Source organism: Phodopus roborovskii, unplaced genomic scaffold (genome assembly GCF_943737965.1).
Source record: "Phodopus roborovskii unplaced genomic scaffold, PHOROB, whole genome shotgun sequence".
Lineage (NCBI taxonomy): Eukaryota > Metazoa > Chordata > Mammalia > Rodentia > Cricetidae > Phodopus > Phodopus roborovskii.
In genome coordinates this window covers 2,535,135-2,541,134 of record NW_026126605.1, presented here as the reverse complement: position 1 = coordinate 2,541,134, position 6,000 = coordinate 2,535,135, and positions in this window count along the sequence as shown.

The window sequence follows — 6,000 nt, the reverse complement described above, 5'->3', positions numbered from 1 at the left end:
ACCCACTGGTATCACTATTCTGAGGCACAGAGTCCATCTGCCCACCTGGAGAGGAAATGGAGACTTGGGTCATGAAATAAAGTGCCTAGGGTCACACAATAGATCTGTGTAATTGCAAAACCTCAGATCCTAGTCACACTAGATCTCATCATCCATCAAGCAATATGCAGAGGGCATTCAGTTCCACACCTACAGGTTGGACCACCTCTTGCATGCTGGGATGCAACAACACAGCCCAACCCCCAAAAGTACAACCAATCAATTTACCATGGTGAAGTCCTAAAGTCAGTGTAGAGTGGCAGGGAAGGGCTCCCATGACCAAGAGGAAAACTAGGGCCTCATCATTTCTGATTCTTCCATGGGGTATACATCCCCCTCAACAGCAAAGCTGGAAACACAAGTACTATATCTACACTGATTTTTTTTTTTCAGCACCAGGCACAGTTATGGCCTTGTGTATGAGAAGTGCTGAGAAATAGAAACTTCGAAGGAGCATGGATGATAGACAAACAGTGAAGAGGTCAGGTTTACAGAACAGCAGTCTAAGGGAGAAGACAAGAAGCCCAAGAGTGAAACTTCAAATCAACACACCCACAGTAGAGCCAGAACAAGGGTATGACTTGGGATTCTGAATTTGTGAAATCCTGGAGAAAATTGGTCTTCCAGTCAAGTGCTGCAAGTGTGTCAGTCAGGTACAGAGCTTTGAGAGGTGGGTCACAGCCACTGAAGTCCCCTGACTGTTGGGCCAGGCTCTGAGGACTCAAAAGTGCAGCCAATGTCAGTCACTTTTGTGAATTGCATTTTTGTCTGTAGACCCACAAAGAGCTGGGTACTGTAGCAGAAGGTGACTCCTTTTTCCTTCCTCCATGGCCCACAAGACTAATAATAAAATACTCTGTTTCAAGTCTATAGGAGAAAATACTCCTAAAGCCATTAAGTTGCTAATGCATTCGTTCCAAGACCAGAAAGAAAGGTACAGGATTGATGGATGGACCTGTCATATTTATGGTTGATAGCTGAGTGATTAATGGGCTTTGCAGTTTATAACACAATGCTCACTTCACTCTCCTCTTCAAGTTTGGGGTGATTTATAAGAGTGGGCACTGGCATTGCATAACAATGTGGTGACAGTGGTGACACTTTATCACCCTAGATTATCAGCAAGTCTCTTGTGAGAAAAGGATGTCCTGGGTTCAGTGTAGAAAGGGGTGGAGAGAGAATATTTGTGCCCAGCCACCTGAAATCCACAGCCTTTTCCCCTATGGGCCACTCCACCTCACCATTCCTGCCAGGGATTCAGGTGTTTGCAGGTGTTTAGAGACAGAACAAAACTGGGTCTCTTCCACCCAGACTCTAGTTGCATCCTTCCCCAAGCTGTTCAATGGCTCTTCTTGGCTGTCTTTACTTGTGCCCCATCTCTCTGATCCAGCTTCAACCAGCAGCCTCCCAAAGGAAAAGGGAAGCTCATTAGACTCAGGAAGTACATGAAGTGTACAAAGCCCATATGGCTGACTTTACAAATCCATGGAAGCCTCTGAAAGCTAGGTCTCTCTCTCTCTCTCTCTCTCTCTCTCTCTCTCTCTCTCTCTCTCTCTCTCTCTCTCTCTCCCCTAGGTAACAAGCAGTAAGCAATTGCTGTAGGGAAGAGACCCTCAGACAGACAAGCTGGGCTGCCTGCAAGTCATGCAGAGACCTCCATGGATCCAGCTTTCTGAGTCATTGCCTACCCTGGGGATGAGAATTGAGATCTACGTTCTGACATGACCCTAGTAAACTCCCTGGTTCATGAAGCCACACTTAAATAAACTGGTTTCGTTGCTCTGTCTTTGGTGTCCTATCCAGGGTGAATAGCTATTTGTTCATATCTCCCCAGGAAAAAAGAATCATTCAAAGTCATCATATTTGTCATGAATTGAATGTGAAATGTCACCATAGGCTTAAATGTATGAGCAACTATTATAAAAGATTCTGGAAAACTGAACTTTTGGGAGAGGTGGGAAAGAAGTCCTGAATAAAATAGATTCCATCAATTGGGGAAGAGGACATATGAGCTACCATGTAAATATAGCAACCTCTAAAAAGGATAGCAATAAAAAGAAGAGGAAGACTATAATACACTGCTGCTGTGCTGTCAGAGGGTTCCAGGACTATTAGGGGAAAATTGGCATGAGATGAAAGCAAGTAGATGGGACAGGTCTGTGAGAGTGCATAGTGATGACTCATCCATTGGCCAGGAAAGAAATGAAATAAGTAGACAGAGGTCCACCCCTCATTCGGAAGGATCTTCAGTATCCATGTGACCCCAAAGTAGTTCTCATCTATCCATTGGTCCAACCTCCCCAACCTGTGGGTGTCTCTGCCTGCCTTTCCTCACTGTCTATTTAAAGAAAAAAAGGACAAGAGATGGGTTCAAGAGAGAGAGGCACTGAGAGAAACTGTCCTTCAAGTGAGAGCTTCATAGGGGTTATTAATTCAGCAGGCAGGCAGCACAATTTGGCAGGGTTCCAAAGCAAGACAGGCTTCTTTTCTGCCAGACAAAATTAGGTATCCATTTTTAAAGGTTTTAGAGGGATGGGGCTGGAGAGATGGTTCAGTAATTAAGAGCACTGGCTGCTTTACCAGAGGACCCGGGTTCAATTCTCAACACCCACATAGCAGCTCACAACTGTCTGTAACTCTAGTTCCTGACCTGACACTCTCACACAGACATACATGCAGGCAACACACCAATGCATGTGAAATGAAATAAATAATTTTAAAAAAAGTTTTTTAGAAGAAAAGAAGGAGTCCCATACCACAAGGCAATAGGCTCAGTTAATAAGTTGTTTATGCCATGGAGTTCATGTGACTTAGACTTACATGCTAAGGGCCATAGAATTGCTGGATAAGCGGGGAGCTGCTTCAGACCCAGATGGCAGGGTCCTGGGTATTTCCATGCCTTATCTGTATGAGGCTTGCATTACCTAGAAGGCCAGGTATCCTGGGGATCCCACTGTTGGTCTCCACCCTCAATGCTTCCTTCCCTAAATCATTCCACTAAATTGCCAGCAGAAGGTTCCCTGTGGCTATGCCCTCAGCATCCCTGGTAGGGTCTCAGGAAGTCAGATGACTGATGCCCTTCTCTTTATTTTAGGCAGAAAAGAGGAAATGTATTTGAGATGAATAGTCATTCTTCAAACCTTTCAAAGACCTACAAAATATGACATTTAAAATGGTTTAGGGTTTTTCTTAACAGCCTAGTTGTTTGCACAGCTGCAGTCAGTACTCTAGTATCCAGGGAGAATTTCCTCTCTGCATCCTCTCCCACTGGCACTTCCTCAGCAAGGCTGGGAATAAAAGTAGCACATCCACCACAGGGCAGCCTTGATTTCCAGCAGCTGGAAAACACTAGAAATATCTGGGCCCAAGTGAAGATGAGGCCTTAGATCTTGAGGCCCTGTATCAGGGCATTCACCTGAGCAGAGCTAAGCAATGGGAACCATAAGGTGGAATGGATGGCTAGCAGAAGGTTGGACACAGGCTCCAAGCGCTTGGGTTAGAAACCTGCTACTCTTCATGGGATGGATGCACACACACACACACACCAACTCAAAGTGACATCAGTGTTGATCATCACCACCACGAATCAAATGTCCACAGTGGGCAAGGTGCTTTAAGTATTAACACATTTTATATAATAACCCTAAAGCATGTGCCATGACTATTACTGTTCCACACTTGAAGAAAATCAAGATTCAGTGGTGTGTGTGTGTGTGTGTGTGTGTGTGTGTGTGTGTGTGTGTGTACCCCAAGCCTCAGGATGATAGACAATTCCTCTGCCTCTAAGCTACATTGCCAGCCTATGGGTCAAAATGCAAATTTAAGTGGTTCATATTCAAAGCCTATGCCAACGACATACAAGTTGAGTGACATGTTTCATACCACACAGCCAAAAATGTTTCAGGTCAAAATGTTAACTCAAGTCACAAAGCCTGGTTCAACACTCCCATCAGAATACATGTGGCAGGAGAAAGGGAGAAAAGAGGATAAGAAAGGGAGTAAAGGAGTTTCAGCCCAGCCTTTGTCCCCCATCACCAGGCCTTGGATAGAGAGCCTCTGCTAAAGAGGCCACAGCTGGAGAGTGCCAGACCCAGGCTAGATCTGCCTATAGGCACGAGGAACATCCTGAGTCCCAGCCTTCGGGATCTTTGACCCCCATCACCAGTCTTCTGCTGGAGCCTGATCGCTGACCCCCATCGCCGGGCCCCTGCCTGTGGAGAGATTTCCTAGAGAGCTTGGACCACCCAGAGCTTCAGACATCGAACCTCTGATCCACCTAAGCTCACCAGGGAAGTACCATAGAGAGAGGGGGAGACCCCACCAACACCTACTGGAAGAAACTATGGGAAGATAATACAACACCTAACAACAGAAAGACAAGCATGACACCACCAGAATCTAGGGAACCTACACCAACCAGACCGGAACACAACAAAGCAGATGAAGCAGAAGGGAATGACTTAAAAATTATCATCATAAAAATGATAGAGGCCCTCAAAGAAGATGTGAGAAAATCCATTAAAGAAATGAAAGAAAAAACAAACACAAAATTGGAAGAAATGAACAAATTTCTCAAGGAAAATAAAGTACAGAAAGCCAAGAAAAAAACAATTAAACAGGTGAAGGAAATGGTTCAAGACTTAAAAACTGAAATAGAGATACTTCCTTAACCTAGAGACAGAAGAGAAGCCCTAGTCCCTACTTCAAATGACCTGTCAGATCTACATAACCACACCTGGATGGCATTGCCCTACATGTGGAATTGGGGTGGGGGTGGGAGGGGAGGGTGGTCAGGGTGCATGTGACAGGGCAGAGAAGGTAAAAGGGAGGAAAAGAGGGAGGGAGGGAGGAGAGCGAGGGAGAGGGAACTGGGATCGACATGTAAAATAAAAAATAAATAAATTTTTAAAAAAAGAAAGTGAATAGAGAGGTGACTGTAGAGAGAATAGAGTTCACCCCTGTATAGAATGCAGTGGGCAAGCTAGAAAGAGGGCTTAGCAGTTAAGAGCACTTGCTGCTCTTGAAGAGGACCTGAGTTCTGTTCCCAGCACTCAGATCATATAGCTCACAACTGTCTGGAACTCCTTTTTTCAGGGTTCAAACACCCTCTTCTGGTGTCTAGGGACATGCATACATCAGAAACACACACCCATATGAAATAATTATTTCAAAGAAATGTACTGAAGGCCAGAAAACATGACTCAACAGATCAAGATGCTTGCCACACAGGCTTGGTAGCCTGAGTTTTGTCCCCCAAACCCACATACAGGTAAGAGGAGAGAGACTTGCAAAGATGTCCTCTGATGGCCATACAAGCTGTGTGGCATGTGTCCCCTCCCCCACATATTGATGTCACATATGTAATAGTAATAAGTAAACTTTAAATAGAAATATAATAAACCCATAATTTTACACAATGAATTTGTAGTGATAAAATATTAAAATATGAAAAAGAGTATATGGCCCATGTTGTTCTTTGGGACCCAGAAGATATGGACACTCTGCAGTTTCTTCTCCAACTGCTTCTTGTATTCTCTGTAACCCATTATCATGGCCCTGGGAAAGCATTTTCTCCCTGTGGATCCTAGACTGTTACAGGAATTAGAAATCCCCTCCCTTGCATTCCCAAATTTCTTCTCTTCAGAGGGTACAGCCAATCCAGTACACTTCCAACTGAAATTGCAAGACAGTTGCTGTTCTTTGCTCCTGGAAATCCCCAGTGAGGAACCACTTAACCAACATATTTTGATTGTCCACAATGAGTCTGAAGTGAAGGGTTCTTCAGTTCTGCAAAAGCCCACAGTCTGGGAGAAGAGATAAAGCCAAGCTATTAACTCTCAGCAAAGGTAAAAACATGCTAGAAGCTTGGAATTGATGAGTAGGACAATAGGAACCGGGGACAATCCTATACTGATCCTGGAAGCCGTCATAGGTAGGGGTGTCTGAGCACTCACAGAGTTC